This window comes from Heterodontus francisci, chromosome 4 (assembly GCF_036365525.1).
Source record: "Heterodontus francisci isolate sHetFra1 chromosome 4, sHetFra1.hap1, whole genome shotgun sequence".
Taxonomy (NCBI): domain Eukaryota; kingdom Metazoa; phylum Chordata; class Chondrichthyes; order Heterodontiformes; family Heterodontidae; genus Heterodontus; species Heterodontus francisci.
Genome location: NC_090374.1, coordinates 172,727,761 through 172,747,360, shown reverse-complemented (window position 1 = coordinate 172,747,360; position 19,600 = coordinate 172,727,761). Strand labels below are relative to the sequence as shown.

The 19,600-nt window shown below is 43.1% G+C and overlaps 1 protein-coding gene across 1 annotated transcript in view; it reads right to left on the bottom strand.

The window, feature by feature from the left end:
- megf10 (multiple EGF-like-domains 10) overlaps positions 1-5,305 on the bottom strand; it is a 169,484-nt gene extending 164,179 nt beyond the window's left edge. Inside the window, exon 1 of the mRNA XM_068030545.1 lies at positions 5,000-5,305. The gene's annotated coding sequence lies outside the window, so the exon portion shown is untranslated. The remainder of the gene's footprint in view (positions 1-4,999) is intronic.
- Positions 5,306-19,600: the final 14,295 nt, after the last annotated feature.

Below are 19,600 nucleotides of genomic sequence, written 5' to 3'. Positions count from 1 at the left end.
GTTCTGATGAAGGGTTACTGACCTGAAACGTTAACTCTGCTTCTCTCTCCACAAATGCTGCCAGACCTGCTGAGTATTTCCAGCATTTCTTGTTTTTATTTCAGAAATTACCAATTTTGTATAACCAGATCCTGCGCCTAAAATTATTTGAACACTATACTGGCTTGAGCAATATTCAGACGTTCTATTGGCCACCTAAAACTGGCATTCAGTCCCTTGTATATTCCAAGCAAAGAAACATTTGCATTTCTGTAGCACCTTTTGCAATCTCGGGATGTCCCAAAGCACATTAAAGCCAATGAAGTATTCTTTGAAGTGCAGTCAGTGGTAAGGTCTTAGATACAATAATCAGGGGAAAAAATCAACAAGCACTTGGAGAGGTTTGAGTTAATTAGGGAGAGCCAGCACAGATTTGTAAAAGGAAGATCATGCTTGACTAACCTTATTGAAATCTTTGATGCAGTAACAAAGAAGGTCGATGAAGGGAATGCGGTGGATGTTGTCTAAATGGACTTTAAGAAAGTGTTTGATTAAGTATAACATAAAAGGCCAGTTAACAAATTGAGGCTCATGGAATAGGAGGATCAGTGTTCAATTGGATTTTTAAAAATTGGCTTAAGGATATAAAACAGTGAGTCATGGTAAATAGTTATTTTCAGACTGGAGGATGGTAGACAGTGGTGTTCCCCAAGGCTCAATGCTAGGACCACTGCTTTTTTGATTATATATTATATAAATGACTTGGATCTTGGAATACAGAGTAGAATTTCAAAATTTGCCAATGATACCAAACTTGGAGGAGTGGCAAACAGTGTGGAGGATACAAATTGCCTGCAACAGACACAGATAGGCTAGCAGGATGGGCAGACAAGTGGCAGATGGAATTTAATACAGACAACTGCCAAAATGCATCAGCTGGTACAAGGGATAGAGTGAGGCAATACAGACATAATGGCACGGTTCCAAAAGAGTGTGCAGGAGCAGAGGAATCTGGGGGCGCATGTGCATCAATCTTTGAAGGTGGCAGGACATATTGGGAGAGTGGTTAGCAAAGCATATGGGATCTTGGGCTTCATAAATAGAGGCATTGAGTACAAAAGCAGGAAAGTTTTGCTGAACATTTATAAAGCTCTGTTTAGGCCCCAACTCAAGTATTGCACCCAGTTCTGGTCACCACACTTTAGGAAAGATGTGAGGGTCCTTGAGAAAGTGCAGAAGAGATTTACCAGAATGGTTTCAGGATGGGGATTTTAGTTACAAGGTTAGGTTGGAAAAGCTGGTGTTGTTCTCTTGGAGCAATGGAGATTGAGGGGAGATTTGATAGAGGTGTACAAGATTATGACAGGCTTTGACAAGTTAGACAAGGAATAGGGGACACAGATTGTAGGTTTTGGGAAAGAGGCGCAGGGGGAATGTGAGGAAGAACTTTTTTTTTTACGCAGGGGGTGATAATGACCTTGAACTCGCTGCCCACCGGGGTGGTGGAAGCGGAGACAGTGATTTCAAAAGGAAATTGGATGGGCACTTGAAGGAAATAAACTTGCAGGGTTATGGCTATCAAGTGGGGGAGTGGGACTGACTAGACAGCTCTGTGGAGAACCGACATGGACTCGATGGGACGAATGGCCTCCTTCTGTGCTGTAAATGACTCTAGTCGTGCTGTAATGTAGGAAATCTGATCACAGCAATGTCCCACAAACAGCAATGAAATAACAAGCGGATAATCTGTTTTACTGATGTTGATTGATGGATAAATATTGGCCAGGACACCGGAGCGCTCTTCTTCAAAATAGCACCATGAGATCTTTTATATCCACTTGAAAGGGAACACAAGGCATCAGTTTAACATCTCATCCAAAAGAGAACACCACAAACAGTGCAGCACACCTTCAGTACTGCACTGGAACATGAGCCTGGATCTTGTGCTCAAGACTCAGGAGTAAGATTTTAACCCACAACCTTCTGACTCAGAGACAAGAATGATATCCAATGAGTTACAGCTGACAGTAACAGGGCCTAATACCTAGAACATGGCCCTATCTCAGAAATCTGTCAGCACTATGCACACTTCCTTCCTATAATAAAAGTAAAATACTGCAGATGCTGGAAATCTGAAATAAAAACAAAGTGCTGGTAATACTCAGAAGGTCAGGCAACATCTGTGAAGAGAGAAAAGCAGAGTAAATGTTTCACGTCTGTGACCTTTAATGTCACAGACCTGAGACATTAACTTTGTTTCACTCTCCACAGATGCTGCCTGACTTTCTGAGTATTTCCAGCACTTTCTGTTTTTATTTCACTCTTCCCTCAGTTATTCAAGTTCTTAGTGTGACCTTTAAAGGGGTCGCTGGAAGCAGCTAACAAAAAGGTGTATCTTTCAATTTTAACTCACTCCTACTGCTCCTGGTTCCACAGCATTATTACAACTGCCTGTGATGGGTCCCATCCCTTCCAATTCTACCCCACCCCCAATCCCTCCCCCCTAGACCTGCATCGGAGCGGTCCTAAGGCCAATTAGAATTGGTCAGCTGGCTCTGGATGTCCCATTAACCCTCACAGCTCACTGGAATTATGCTGATGAGGCGGCAGCAACAATGAAGGAATGGAAATATATTTCCAAGTCAGGATGGGAGAATTGGAGAGGAACTTGCAGGTGGTGATGTTCCCATGTACCTGCTGCCCTTGTCCTTCCAGGTGGTAGAAGTCGCAGATTTGGAAGATGCAATCGAAGGAATCAGAATGTTGTGCAATTTCAATCTTAAAAGATATAATGACTTAATACTTATGCGTTCCTTTAAGCAAATTCTGTCTTAGATAGCATTTTAGGTTGAGCACAATTGACCATTTTATATCTGTTTTTTCATATGCAATATCCATTTTTTTCATGACAATTTTCACATTCACTCAAGTATGGATCAATTAATTCTGCCGATGTAACCCTGATCCCTTTGTTGTGAACAACTCATTTACATCTGAGCATGCCAACAACTTTAATTTATACAGCACCTTTAATGTACTAAAACGTCCCAAAGCATTTCACAGGAGCGTTAACAAACAAAATTTGACACTGAGCCACATGGGACAAGTGGCCAAAAGCTTGGTCAAAGAGGTAGGTTTTAAGAAGTGTCTTAAAAGAGGAGAAAGGGGTATAGAGGTAGAGAGGTTTAGAGAGGGAATTCTAAAACTAACAGTATTTACTTCCCAGAATTAAAACCTCGCCTGCATTAAAATACTCAAAAACCACAATGCAAAATATTGTTGGCTAAATTTACACATGAGAACAAGAGTGAGCAATGTTAAAAGTTTAAAACCTTCACAAGCCAAACATTTTTAAAAATCTAATATTTTACACATATTAAGTATCAAAATTAAAGAAACAGAAATATGACTTGTACAGAGTGCAATAACATTGCCATGACAACCAGGGGCATTGCCCTGAGCCCCAACTATCCATAAATTACAATGGTAGGTCTTCCAGACTTCCACATATATGGTTAAAACCGAAAATGTGTCTTCCTTTTAATAATGCTGTCCACAAAATAGCAACAATGCAGAGTAAAGAGAACATTGGCGTGTGTTAACAAGACCTACAATGATAGCAGTAGTTTGAGTCCTCTGCAGAGTCTCAATGACCATGAAGTCAATCAGTTGGGGGAAATCATCTGACTTCGTTCCCCAATCTCAATCGCTAACCACAACATCTACTCCAACCCCTACCCTGTCCCTTACCACTAACCCCAACCCCAACCCGCACCCTTAGCCCCAAACATTATCCCAACCTCTAACCCAAACCCTAGCCCCAGCCCAACCTCAACCCATAGTCCCAAAGCCTAGCCCCCAACCACATCTCCAATCCCAATCCTACCCTCTCTGCCAACCTCGAATACCTTCCCCTTACCACTAATCCCAAACGTCTAGCCCCCAGCCCAATTTCAAACCTTAGCCCCAACCACCAACTCCAACCTCTACCCTTACCACTAACCCCTTAAACCTTAGTCCGACTCCAACACCTAAGCTCCAACCCCTAGACTATCCCCTACCCCCACCGCCAACCCTACCAGCTCCAAAAGTGGAACAGTGAAGGAATAACTAAGATGTGTTATGAGATAATTATTTTACAACAAAGCAACCACATGCTGATGGAAGCTTTTCACCAACGTCTTTAAAAGGATGCACTATTTTCCACCTGCATTATTGCAGCGGTCAGTAACCCACCCTACAACTTGGTTCTGACTGTTCACTTTTCTAGTGAAACCCTCATTGGAAACACTCCCCATGACCTCGCATTATGGGAACGCGCTTAACCGGGCCGGCGCGCGTGCACGAGGGGAGAGGTGGTCTCCCGGGCACGCGCATGGCAAATTAATTTCCCCTTGTTCTGTAATTGACTGTCCCAAGCTCTTGCAATAAGGACCGGGTTTATTTATTGTTACTGACTTATAGTAATTCCCATCAACTCCAATTACTTCTTGCAGACACATCTCCCCCTCACACCCATCCTAGCCCTTTAATGCAAAGCACTGAGATTTAATATGGAAATGATTAAGTTTACGATGCGATGGATGTTAACAGGAGCCCTGATGTATACAGACATTTTTTAATAAAAATTGGAAATGCAAAAACTTTCCATCCGAAGAAACAGTTTTTCTTGGCTGTTTCTTTCAGCTGTCTCCTGCAAAACACACAAACCTCTCAACCTGACACCTCGAACTCACTGATGTAACATTAAATAAACGCAGCTCCAGTTCTGCCACTGTTCAGCTGCTTATTAAGTTTGTTCTTGATGCTAAGGCTGTTCATTCTTAATATTTTTTCCAAGTGTTAACCAACGAGAAACTGAATTATTTGCACATTAAAAACATCTTAAACTCTGAAGAAGTTCTTCCGACCGTGAGCAAAGAAAATCACACGGATTTATGAATTGTGCAAAATTTCAGGTTAGGGGTTTAAAACAAAATTAAACAACATTAAACATTTACTGAAGTGCTGCAAAACTTACCTCGACATGAGCAGTTAACTGTGTAGTTCCTGAGGGCTTTCTCTTCTCTGTTACTCATCAGCTAGTCCTCCGCAATTAAATCCTTCCTTTATTCTGGTCTCCACTCCCCAAACCCAGAGTCTTAAGAAACAAAGATGAGTTTGGGCACAAAGTTGGTGTTTTGTCGGAGTAGAGTCCGTTAATATTAGGACCATTTAAGTCCTGTATTTCTCCTCCTCCCACAAGAGTGTTCTGCAGTTTTGATTTGAACTGTCCTGTATTTTGACTGAAACTTTGCGCTCTTGTGACAAACGGGGACTTCCCTCCCACGACTCGCTAGCGCCAGACTCACGCCAGTGGCTAGCGCCTTTTCTTAATAAAACTAGGAAGAAGAAGCTGGGTGATCCCAGTGTCATCAAACAGACGAACAAAAACCCTAAGGAAATTGATCCCTTTTCAAAGGGGCGCATCTCATAGAGAACTAACATGTAAAGCAGAGAAAACTTTATCAAATTAAATAATATTACAACTAGTAACCAGCAAGCACTCCTGTACCGACGTTGCCCTCTTCTCCTTTGGCCTCCTTGTCTCGAGAGACAATGGGTAAGTGGTTTGTGGAGCAGCGCCTGGAGTGGCTATAAAGGCCAATATTAGAGTGACAGGCTCTTCCACAGGTGCTGCAGAAGAAATTGTTTGTCGGGGTTGTTACACAGTTGGCTCTCCCCTTGCGCTTCTGTCTTTTTTCCTGCCAACTGCTAAGTCTCTTCGACTCGCCACACTTTAGCCCCGCCTTTATGGCTGCCCGCCAGCTCTGGTGAACGCTGGCAACTGACTCCCACGACTTGTGATCAATGTCACAGGACTTCATGTAGCGTTTGCAGACATCTTTAAAGCGGAGACTTGGACAGCCGGTGAGTCTGATACCAGTGGCGAGCTCGCTGTACAATGTGTCTTTGGGGATCCTGCCATCTTCCATGTGGCTCACATGGCCAAGCCATCTCAAGCGCCGCTGACTCAGTAGTGTGCATAAGCTGGGGATGTCAGCCGCCTCGAGGACTTCTGTGTTGGAGATACGGCCCTGCCACCTGATACCAAGGATTCTCTGGAGGCAGCGAAGATGGAATGAATTGAGACATCGCTCTTGGCTGACATACGTTGTCCAGGCCTCGCTGCCACAGAGCAAGGTACTGAGGACACAGGCTTGATACACTTGGACTTTTGTGTTCCGTGTCAGTGCGCCATTTTCCCACACTCTCTTGGCCAGTCTGGACATTGCAGTGGAAGCCTTTCCCATGCGCTTGTTGATTTCTGCATCGAGAGACAGGTTACTGGTGATAGTTGAGCCTAGGTAGGTGAACTCTTGAACCACTTCCAGAGCGTGATCGCCGATATTGATGGATGGAGCATTTCTGACGTCCTGCCCCATGATGTTCGTTTTCTTGAGGCTGATGGTTAGGCCAAATTCGTTGCAGGCAGCCGCAAACCTGTCAATGAGACTCTGCAGACACTCTTCAGTGTGAGATGTTAAAGCAGCATCATCAGCAAAGAGGAGTTCCCTGATGAGGACTTTCCGTACTTTGGTCTTCGCTCTTAGACGGGCAAGGTTGAACAACCTGCCACCTGATCTTGTGTGGAGGAAAATTCCTTCCTCTGAAGACTTGAACGCATGTGAGAGCAGCAGGGAGAAGAAAATCCCAAACAGTGTGGGTGCGAGAACACAGCCCTGTTTCACGCCACTCAGGATTGGAAAGTTTCAAGATGGCTCCTGGGCTATAAGCTGCCTAGGAAGCTCCCTTGCTGTGCAACTCTATCCATGGCCATCTGCTCCCTTTCTACGTTGCCCTAAGGTCACGGAAAGCCTCAAGTGTACCAGCAGACAGACACCACATACTCCTTCTCCAGGCAATATGCCAATGACATAGGCTGGCTTCCCCAACTCATGCACTGTTTTTCTCGGGGACTAGGGAACCGGGCTATCACTCATCAGATTTTAACGTTTCATGAAAGACAAATATCGCTTACACTTTCTCTTTTTTTTAAAAAAAACGATCACCCTTTAAACAAATAACACATATTGCCTGGATTTTGCAGCAAAGGTAACACCTTTGAGAGGCTACTGGCGCTTGCTGTTATTAAGGAGTATTTCGAACAACAACTTCCAGGGTATGCACATGTGTGGTTAAATGTGGAAATCAGGAAGTTGCTGTCTCAGTTGCCTTGCTCCTCAACAAGCGTCGTTGCATCCATACCTCACCAAGTGATTTGCAAACACGTGGAATGGAGTGAAGTACGTACGTGATAGATACCCGCTAAACTCGCCAGAAAAAATTAGGGTTCGCCATTCCAGTATAAATACATTTTTCATGGAATGATAAGTCTTAATTACCACTGAACAACCTCTCTGGCACTGAAAATTAACTGTAACAAGTGTAGAGTCTCATTCCTGCAGTTTTTAATTATTGTTGGAGATTTTTTTTAAGAATTAATTTTTTTTAAACTTTTTTGTTCTGTCTCTTATCTCTCTCTCTCTCCCAATCCCATCTTTCTTTTCCTTTTTTTTGCTTTCTGTACCTGATTTGGCATTGAATTAAAAATTCTAACTGACACTTCCTGGTTTAGACTCTGTGAGTCTCTGTAAGGATTCTTCAGTCTGATTGGATAAGGAGACTCACCAGTGCTTGCCATGTTCACACAGGTTCCAGGTGCCTGTAGTGGGTACTGTGCTGTTTTGGATTTCTAATCACAGCAAGTTCCAGTGCAAAAGTGCATAGAAAGTCTGTGATTAAGTGTAAGTGTAATGCAAGGCAAACACTGTTCATTCGCTGCTGACCGCAATATCTGGCCCATGGAATACAATATTTCCCAATGATAGATTTTTCAAAGTTAAAGATAATGGAGCATGTAGAAGTTATGTATGTCAAGAGGAACTATTATTATTCTGGTCTGAACAACAACAATAGCAAAAACGAGCCCTACAGTTTTGCACTTTTGAGCAATAATTCTGAAAGTTGCCACATTCAGGCATTACATCATCTTAGAGAGAGGACTCACTCAATTAGTCAATCGTTCGAACTCAATAGGCTACATCAGTGAGTTAACATGCAGCCAGGTTCAAAGTAAAATACTGACCACTTACATAAAATGACAAGAAATCGGCATCCGAATAATCATTTCATTTTGTGGTGTTATGCTTCTAATTAGGCAGTGATCAGCTCATAACCCTGATAATGGTCATAGTTTCCTTCCTCAGTTTGTGAAATTGATATAATGGCACTCACAATTCATTCAGCAACTTGTTGCAAGGGAGAGATCCCCATGAGTTGCAAATTTCCACAAGGTGCTGGAAATCATTCATTCCACCATTAACCTTGATCAAACGACATCTCGTGCTTAACCTCCCCATGAGTTTCATGAAGTTGCTGCATTTGCGCATTAATTACCCATTAAACTGGCCGCAGAAAGTTAAGTCTAGTAATTAACAATGTTAAGTAGCCTTTTAATCACATGATAATTGTTAATAACTGCCAACCAACTGCTCTGACCCAGCAAGTGAACAATTAAAAGTGTGGAGTCTCCAGCAAAATCAGAGCCATTAACATATTGTGTTTGCTATGCTACATGTGGGTGGTAGTGATATCCGTTAGCTTGATGTGGCAACTTTATTATCAGGCTGTTTCGATAGCTGAGACCTTGAGTGTGTACCATGAAGAGCTTGAGGTGACATCATGTCCCTCAAGGACAAAGCTTGGCTTTAACAGCTACTCAACCTTGAGGTCTGTTACATTGTTGAAGCACATTCCAAATTACGCTTTATGTATACTATCTAGCAATAAGCAAACTTCTTATCCTGCATTTGGTTTATTAATATTTTTCGTGGGAGATGGAAGGATTGCTAATCGGGTTGTCATAGCAAATATTGTCAGGCCAGGAGTCTTATTGTATTGTTTGGGATTAGGCTACAAGTGGTAACAGAACTTTTTATAAGCTGCTCATTATTTTCACAAGTGGTTTCGTACTCCATGTACACTTATACAAAGATTAGGAGAAAAAAAACAATATTCACAATTGACAATATTTTGAAAAAGGGAAGAGAAAGTAATGTACGCAAATCAGAATTTTGTGAAAAAGAAAAGCACCTATTATTTGATAAATAGTGAACATTGGTACAAACATTAGTCATTATGATACTAAACTAGAAATAGAGAAAGAACAAGAAAAAGCAATTCAGTCCAGCCTGCATGTTTAATGGTGAGTCAGGCTCATGGACTGGTGTTACAAACAACTGCCTTTATTTTCATCCCATCTAAGGAATCTCTTGAGCAATATTGTGAATCAGTTAACATTTTCTGCACTAATTGTTGCTCCTTTGTTTTATGAACAGTCGGGGCTTCAGTTTTTCCCCCAGCAAGTTAAGAATCAAAACACAAAAGCAATTGTTTGTAAACTTGCTTATAGAATTTAGATTACGAATGTATCTGACAAAGCAGCATTATATTATTTCACTCATCACTTCTTTATTTTCACTGATATTCATACATAACTGTTGCTCCTACATTACAGTGTCTTTCACTCATAAAGTAATGTAGACAGAAAGAAAGAACTTGAATTTATATAGCGCCTTTGTATCTGGCCTATGCTCCTCTTGGGAATGCTCAATAATATCACAAGGTGCAAAATTGGTGCTCCATCCTTTCATAGGAACATAAGTAGGAGCAGGAGGAGGCCATTTGGCCCTTCAAGCCTGCTCCACAATTCAATAAGATTAAGGCCAATCTTCTATCCCAACTCCACTTTGCCACCCGATCCCCATAGCCCTCAACTCCCTTTCAATCTGACATCTTTCACCTTGCTATGCAATATATAATCACTCTCTCCAAAAAGTAAATGTAAGAATGAAACATGATTGCTAAAATACTGTCACAATTCCACAAAAAGGAAACATTTAGGGAACTATTAAGACAGCCAATAGCATTTGAATTATTTATCAAAGCGTATGCCAACAATGATATGATGTCAAATCATCACAGACAGCAAAGTGCCTACATGGATCACGGGATAATGAAACATGATGCACAATAACCAGAACAAAACAATGCAGGTAATATAATAGAAACATTTACTCCTTGTACTGAAAGTGACTTAAATTGATTGCAGACACATGATACGTACATTTTCTTTTGTATTATTTTACTTTTAATGATTAAATTGTGGTGGGAAGCAGAGAGAGGAAATCTACACTTCTAAGACATCCCTGGTAAGAATTAGTGCTAAATACAAACACCGTTTTGTTATTCTGGGAAAGCCAGATAATAGTATCGATATAAAGTCATCAAACTTCAAATTCTTATTAGTGGGAAAGGCTGCCCATTTCTTATCCAATACCAAAGCAGTTAATGGGGAAAAGGCAGGGGAGTGGGACTAGGTGAGTTGTTCTTGCAGAGAGCCAGCATGGACTCAATGGGCCAAATGGCCTCTTTCTATGTTGTAACTATTTTATGATTCTATTCCAGGTAAGACAGTGGCCTGTTATGCATTCCACAGTACCAGATAAACAAGCTTGACAAACCATAAGTTGAAAACATTTATCCTGATCAATGATAGAGTACAGTTTGTACTTAAAATCAATAGATAGAGTACTTTAATAGGGAAGGAGAATGTGTTAGCTCTCCACAAACTTATGATCATTTTTTTCACCTTCCCTTATTTTTAATTCATCATTATCAGCAGGCTTACAGGTTTACAGTAACTGCACAAAGCAAATTGTGTTTACATCATGAGATTCCAGGAATTTTACTAGGGCTTTGTAGATCAAATTTGACAATTCCATCCATCGTTTGATTGACATTACATAACGTCATACCCAACAACATAGAGCATTGTTTAAGGGAAATTGTTGATAAGGGATGGATGAGAGAAACAATGTAGATGAGAAATTGTTTCTTGGAGGCATTGCTCAGAGAGGAGTTTATACACTAAGGTGGCATATCATTTCTTGCAATTGAATTTTCAAAACCAACCAAGCATCTGACAAGAGGGAAATCATTTATGAAGTTCAGTAAAAAGGAAAACTAAAAATAAGTGTAAATTACTAGACAACAAATGTCATAAGGCATAATTCCATCCTCTTTCAAAAGGAATCTAAAAGGCTGCTGATAAGAAATCACGTTCCAAATTTGGTGAAAATCTGAAGGATAAATCTTCAGCAGTTGAGACTCTTCACTGTTAGCAATACAAGCAAGATGGAGAACACATTGCTCAATTTATATTATCAAAGGTGAGAAAGAGTTGTCTACAAGTATTGGTGAAGAACATATAAGATACTGCGATGACAAACCAAAATTTATAAAAGGAAAAAAAAAGAGTTCCACATGTACTTTAAAATACGCACATTAAGGGGATATAGTGCCTTTCAGAACCCCAGGTTGTCCCAAAGTGCTTTTACAGCCAATAAAGTACTTTTGAAGTGCAGTCAAGGCACTGTCAACAAAGCAACCAATTTTATGCACAGCAAACTCCCACAAATAGCAGTGGGATTTATTTTATTTAGAGATACAGCACTGGAAACAGGCCCTTCGGCCCACTGAGTCTGTGCCAACCATCAACCACCCATTTATACTAATCCTACATTAATCTCATATTCCTACCACATCCCCACACCACCTACCTATACTAGGGGCAATTTACAATGGCCAATTTACCTATCAACCTGCAAGTCTTTGGCTGTGGGAGGAAACCGGAGCACCCGGCCAAACCCCACACAGTCACAGAGAGAACTTGCAAACTCCACACAGGCAGTACCCAGAATTGAACCCAGGTCGCTGGAGCTGTGAGGCTGCGGTGCTAACCATTGTGCCACTGTGCCGTCCTGATAACAACAGTGGGTTTTTAAATAGTCCCTTGTCTGGACATGCTGTTTATACTTTAAGATTACTCAAATCACTGCACGTTGTCAAAGACCGAGTCCTATGAAATAAGACAAACACTAATAGACACATAAAAAGATTAGTTGTAAGTAAATCAATCCATGCTAATCCTACAAACACCCCTGCTATTTTTCAAAATCGTTCCATGGGATCTTTTACATCCAACTGAGAGGACAGACAGGGCCTCGGTTCAACGTCTCATCCAAAAGATGGCACTTCCAACAATGCAGCCTTTCCTTCAATACTGCAGTGGGGGTGTTAGCCTGGATTTTGAGCTCAAGTCTCTGGACTGGGACTGATAGCCACAACCTTCTGTTTCAGAGGCAAGAGAGCACTACCCACTGAGCCACGACGAGCACCTACTTAGATTGGCACTTTTCCAAGCATGCTGGGTTGGAAAGGGTGAAGAGAGATACTAAATTTTGTTTGATTGATGAAAGTCTGGTCTAACCATACAGAAGACATAGCCATTTAATTATACAACTGGATTCAATTACACACCACTTAATAATTTGTTTCTATTTTCAATACAGCTGTTTGATAATGACTAGGCATAACATATGGTGAGTCAACAAACCTCAAATTATCGTAATATTGCAATACAGACATACACGCACACTATATATACAAATATAAACATTTAAAACATTTAAAGGGACAGCTTGACGGCCACATCAAGAAATCAAACTGGGATCATTCTAGATGGGGCAATTGCCCAGATGCTACATGTACTGAGAAAAGTCATCCTGATCTAATGCTAATTTAAAAATGGATATAAATCTTGTCATGAAATAAGAATGAATATTGCTGTTTGGGGAGCTTGCTGTGTGTAAATTGGTTGCTGCATTTCCTGCATAACAACAGTGACAACACTTCAAAAAGTACTCTATTGGAATAAATTTATTGGGATGCCCTGAGTACGTGGCAGGTGCTATGTACATGCATGTCTTTATTGGTGCAGAGGTGAATATGAAATTAAGTTACATAACTCACTGTATGGTGCTAATGAAGGCTATAGGTATCTCTGAAATGTAAAAGCACCATATTCTCAGCTTTAGAGTAAATACTCTAACTGCAAGACTCAACAGCTGAATTAACAAATTGGTCTTCTTTGAAATAGTGCCATCGGATCTTTTATGCCCACCTGAGAGAACAGACAGAGCCTCGGTTTAACATCTCATTCGAAAGATGACACCTCAAAGAGTGCATCACTCCCTCAACACTATACTGGGAGCATCAGCCTTGATGTTCGTGCTGAAGTCTTTGGAGTGAGACTTAAACCCATGACCTTCCGACTCAGAGGCAAGAGTGCTACCAGTGGATTCATCAAGGCCGCTGCTGTTGCAATGCCACTTCTGAGCAGCAGCAGACCTTTTTCACTGGCATCAACAGCTCACCATAAGTGTCAGCCATGGCTCATTTGGGAAGCACTCTCTCCTCTGTGGTTACGGGTTCATAGAACATAGAACATAGAACATACAGCACAGAACAGGCCCTTCGGCCCACAATGTTGTGCCGATCCTTTGTCCTCTGTCAAGGACAATTTAATCTATACCCCATCATTCTCCTTTATCCATATACCTATCCAAAAGCCTTTTGAAAGTCCCTAAAGTTTCTGACTCAACAACTTCCCCGGGCAAGGCATTCCATGCCTCGACCACTCTCTGGGTAAAGAACCTTCCCCTGACATCCCCCTTATATCTCCCACCCTTCACCTTAAATTTATGACCCCTTGTAACGCTTTGCTCCACCCGGGGAAAAAGTTTCTGACTGTCTACCCTATCTATTCCCCTGATCATCTTATAAACCTCTATCATGTCACCCCTCATCCTTCTCCTTTCTAATGAGAAGAGGCCTAGAATGTTCAGCCTTTCCTCGTAAGACTTATTCTCCATTCCAGGCAACATCCTGGTAAATCTCCTCTGCACCCTCTCCAAGGCTTCCACATCCTTCCTAAAATGAGGCGACCAGAACTGCACACAGTACTCCAAATGAGGCCTTACCAAGGTCCTGTACAGCTGCATCATCACCTCACGGCTCTTAAATTCAATCCCTCTGCTAATGAACGCTAACACCCCATATGCCTTCTTCACAGCCCTATCCACTTGAGTTGCAACTTTCAATGATCTATGCACATAGACCCCAAGGTCTCTCTGCTCCTCCACATGCCCAAGAACCCTACCGTTAACCCAGTATTTTGCATTCATGTTTGTCCTTCCAAAATGGACGACCTCACACTTTTCAGGGTTAAACTCCATCTGCCACTTTTCAGCCCAGCACTGCAACCTATCCAAGTCCCTTTGCAGACGACAATAGCCCTCCTCGGTATCCACAACTCCACCAACCTTTGTATCATCTGCAAATTTACTGACCCACCCTTCGACTTCCTCATCCAAGTCGTTAATAAAAATCACAAACAGGAGAGGACCCAGAACTGATCCCTGCGGCACGCCACTGGTAACTGGGCTCCAGGCTGAGTATTTACCATCTAAGACCACTCTCTGCCTTCTATCAGTTAGCCAATTCTTAATCCAATTGGCCACATTCCCCACTATCCCATGCCTCCTGACTTTCTCCATAAGTCTACCATGGGGGACCTTATCAAATGCCTTACTAAAATCCATGTACACCACATCCACTGGTTTACCCTCATCCACTTGCTTGGTCACCTGCTCAAAGAATTCAATCAGGCTTGTGAGGCAAGACCTACCCCTCACAAAACCGTGCTGACTGTCCCGAATCAAGCAGTGTCTTTCCAGATGCTCAGAAATCCTATCCCTCAGCACCTTTTCCATCAACTTGCCTACCACCGAAGTAAGACTAACTGGCCTGTAATTCCCAGGGTTGTTCCTATTCCCTTTCTTGAACAGGGGCACAACATTTGCCACCCTCCAATCACCTGGTACCACCCCCGTCAGCAGAGAAGATGAAAAGATCATTGCCAGCGGCTCTGCAATTTCATCCCTTGCTTCCCATAACATCCTTGGATATACCCCGTCAGGCCCGGGAGACTTGTCTATCTTCAAGTTATTCAAAAACCCCAACACATCTTCCCTCCTAACGAGCACTTCCTCGAGCTTACCAGTCTGCTTCCCACCGTCCTCTTCAGTAATACACCCCTTCTCATTCGTAAATACCGAAGAGAAGTACTCATTCAAAACCTCACTTATCTCTTCCGGCTCAACACACAGTCTCCCGCTATTGTCCTTGACCGGACCTACGGTCCCCCTGGTCATCCTCATATTTCTGACATACGCGTAAAAGGCCTTGGGGTTTTCTTTTATCCTACCCGCCAAGCATTTTTCATGCCCTCTCTTAGCTCTCCTAATCCCTTTCTTCAGATCCTTCCTGGCCATCTTGTATCCCTCCAGAGCTATGCCTGTGCCCTTTTTCCTCAACTTTATATACGCATCCTTCTTCTTCCTAACAAGACTCTCAACCTCTCTTGTCAACCACGGTTCCCTCACATGACCATCCCTTCCCTGTCTGACAGGGACATGCTTATCAATGGCCCCTACTATCTGCTCCTTGAAAAAGTTCCACATTTCGACCGTGCCCTTCCCTGCCAGCATATGCTCCCAACTTATGCTCCTCAGTTCCTGCCTGACAGCATCATATCTACCCTTCCCCCAATTGTAAACCTTGCCCTGTTGCACATACCTATCCCTCTCCATTACCACAGTGAATGCTACAGAATTGTGATCACTATCTCCAAAGTGCTCGCCCACCAACAGCTCTATCACTTGCCCTGGTTCATTACCTAGTACCAAATCCAATATTGCCTCCCCTCTGGTCGGGCAGTCTACATACTGAGTCAGAAAAGCTTCCTGGACATACTGCACAAACACTACCCCATCCAAACTATTCGATCTAAAGAGTTGCCAATCAATATTTGGGAAGTTGAAATCCCCCATAATTACTACCCTGTGACTTCTGCTCCTTTCCAAAATCTGTTTCCCAATCTGCTCTTCCACCTCCCTGCTGCTATTGGGGGGCCTATAGAAAACTCCCATCAAGGTGACTGCTCCTTTCCTGTTCCTGACCTCAACCCACAGTGCCTCAGTCGGCAGATCCTCCTCGAAAATTCTTTCAGCAGTTGTTACACTATTTCTAACTAACAATGCCACCCCCCCACCTCTTTTACCACCATTCCTAATCTTATGAAAACATCTATAACCAGGTACCTCCAAAAACCATTCCTCCCCCTCACCTATCCACGTTTCAGTGATGGCCACAACATCGTAGTCCCAAGTGCCCATCCACGCCTTCAATTCACTCACCTTATTCCTGATGCTTCTTGCGTTGAAGTATACGCACTTTAACCCTTCTCCGTGCCCATCTGTCCTCTGTGACAGTGCTACCTTCCCCAATACCTCACTACACTCTTTGTCTTTCTGAGTGGACCCACTGGTCCCTGGATTACAAGTCCGGTTCCCATCCCCCTCCCAAACTAGTTTAAACCCTCCCGAACAGTACTAGCAAACCTCCCTCCCAGGATATTGGTGCCCCTCTGGTTCAGATGCAGCCCGTCCTGTTTGAACAGGTCCCATCTTCCCCAGAATGCAGTCCAATTATCCAAGAACTGGAAGCCCTCCCTCCTACACCATTCCTGCAGCCACGTGTTCAGCTGTGCTCTCTCCCTATTCCTAGCCTCACTATCACGTGGCGCCGGCAACAAACCAGAGATAACAACTCTGTCCGTCCGAGCTTTCAGCTTCCAGCCTAACTCCCTAAACTCACTTCTAACATCTGTGCCACCCTTCCTTCCTACGTCGTTAGTGCCAATGTGCACCACGACCTCTGGCTGCTCCCCCTCCCCTTTAAGGATCCTGAAGACGCGATCACAAACATCACGGACCCTGGCACCAGGGAGGCAACAAACCATCCGTGCGTGTCGCCTGCGCCCACAGAACCGCCTGTCCGTACTCCTCACCATCGAGTCCCCGATGACTAGTGCTCTCCCATTCTCCCTCCTTCCCTTCTGAGCCACAGTGCAGGACCCCGTGCCAGAGGCCCGGTCACTGCAGCCTGCCCCCGATAGGCCGTCCCCCCCAACAGTATCTAAAACTGTATACTTGTTGTTGAGGGGAACGACCACAGGAGATCCCTGCACTGACCTCTTCCCACCTCTAACTGTTACCCAGCTGCCTTTGATTTGTGGAGTAACGACCTCCGTGTAGCTTCTATCTATCAACCCCTCAGCTTCCCGAATGATCCTCAGTTCATCCAGCTCCAGCTCCAATTCCCTAACACGGTCTGATAGGAGCTGGAGACGGATGCACTTCCAGCAGGTGAAGTCGGCAGGGCCACCGGAGGTTTCCCTCACCTCGAACATTCTGCAGGAGGAGCAAGACACTACACTGGCTGCCATTTCTTTTATTCAATTACCCCTTAGTTAAGTACAACTATAGATATTAACAAAAACAGTAAATAGCTTACCTGTTCAGTCCTTTTTGGCTAGAGGAGGAGGGTAAAAAGGGTCTTATTATTCAAGTCCCACTCCAGAGACTTGAGCACGTAATCTAGGCTGACACTTCCAATGCAGTACTGAGGGAGCGCTGCACTGTCAGAGGTATCATCTTTCAGATTAGAGGTTAACCTGAGGCCCTGTCTGCCCTCTCAAGTGGATGTAAAAGTCCCTATGGCTGGCACTATTTTGAAGAAGAGCAGGTAAGTTCTTCCCAGTGTCATTGCCAATATTTATCTCCGAACCAATGGCACTAAAAACAAATTATCTGGTTATTATCACATTTCTGATTGTGGGAGCTTACTATGTGCAAATTGTCTGTCGTGTTTCCAATATTATAAGTGACTACACTGCATAAAGTACTTCACTGGCTGTAAGGGTTTTGGGACGTAGTGAGGTGGTGAAAGACGTTATATAAATGCAAGTTCTCTCCTTCATTCCACATTTGAAAAGTAATTTATCCTGTGCTGTTTCTTCTAAAGTCAAAAAGAGTGTCTTTCAGCTCATGGATGTTTGAAGTGGGAATGATGACAAACGTTGTGGTAAGGGCCTGGCTCACTACCTCAGGGGTTGCGTAACAAGAAAAGGGCGCGTGATATATCACTACACATACTTCAGATATCTTGATGCACGGACAATACATGGCATTTTCCATTGCACAATGCGCTCATTGTTTTGCGTTTGCTGAAATACATTTACTTAGAGAAGGTAGGGTATTATAGTTATACAAGTGGGTAATCCACCCCTCGCCTGCTGCTTGCATGTCACCATGCTGTCTGCAGATTTCCAACTCATGATCTCCATGAAAGTGTCATTACAGGGAAGAAGTTTGACCTCGTCAGTTTCTCAATCTGTCTGAGCTCTGTTCCTTCAGTTGAAGGAAACTTTTTTTTGATAAGGGGAAGATAAATCTCCACTGAATTAACAAATAATGTTGGGGCTGGCTGTGCAGATTAGGCTGCAGATCAGTTTTATGCATAGCTTACCTCAGTTATAAGGGACCTTGCCTACAAAAGTTTGCAAACTGACCGAATACTGGCCTGTTGCATGTGTAGAATTATAGTCAGTCTTTCTTAACTGTTTCATTCTGTTGAGTTTTGATTCATTATTTCACGGTCGCATTTGTTGAATCAAATCAGGTTAACTATACTAAATAAAACTTATTTGATATTTGTAATTTACTCTGTCATACTTTGCTACCTATGAGGAAGATGCAAAGAGGCAGTAAAGGAATATAGACAGGTTAAATGAGTGGGCAAAGACATGGTAGATGGGATAAAATGTGGAGAAGTGTGAAGTTATCCACTTTGGTAGGAAAAATAGAAAAGCAGAATATTTTTAAATGGTGAGAGCCTGGGAAATGTTGGTATTCAGGGTGGCCTGGATATCCTTGTACATGAATCACAGAAAGTTAACATGCAGGTACCGCAAGCAATTAGGAAGGCAAATGTATGTTAGCCTTTACTACAAAGGGATTGGAGCGCAAGAGTAAAGAAGTCTTATTGCAATTATGTATGGCCTTGTTAAGACCACACAGGGGCGGCACAGTGGCGCAGTGGTTAGCACCGCAGCCTCACAGCTCCAGCGACCCGGGTTCAGTTCTGGGTACTGCCTGTGTGGAGTTTGCAAGTTCTCCCTGTGTGTGCGTGGGTTTTCTCCGGGTGCTCCGGTTTCCTCCCACAGCCAAAAGACTTGCAGGTTGATAGGTAAATTGGCCATTATAAATTGCCCCTAGTATAGGTATGTGGTAGGGAAATATAGGGACAGGTGGGGATGTGGTAGGAATATGGGATTAGTGTAGGATTAGAATAAATGGGTGGTTGATGGTCGGCACAGACTCGGTGGGCCGAAGGGCCTGTTTCAATGCTGTATCTCTAAACTAAACTAAACTAAACACACCTGGAGTAATGTGTAAGTTTTGGTCTGCTTACCTAATGAGGGATACACTTGCCTGAGAGGGAATGCAACAAAGGTTCACTCAACTGATTCCTGGGATGAGGGGATTGTCCTGTGAGGCAAGATTGAGTAGGCTAGGCCTATCTTCCCTAAAGTTTAGAAGAATGAGAGGTGATCTATAAAATTCTAAAGGGACTTGATAGGGTAGATGCTGGAGGGTTGGCAACCCTAGGACGACTGAGTGTGGCCAGGGGTTGGGGATGGGGGACAGAAATGGAAAGAAGGAAATGGACACTCCAAATAATTGCTATTAAGATATTATGTGACATCAGGCTT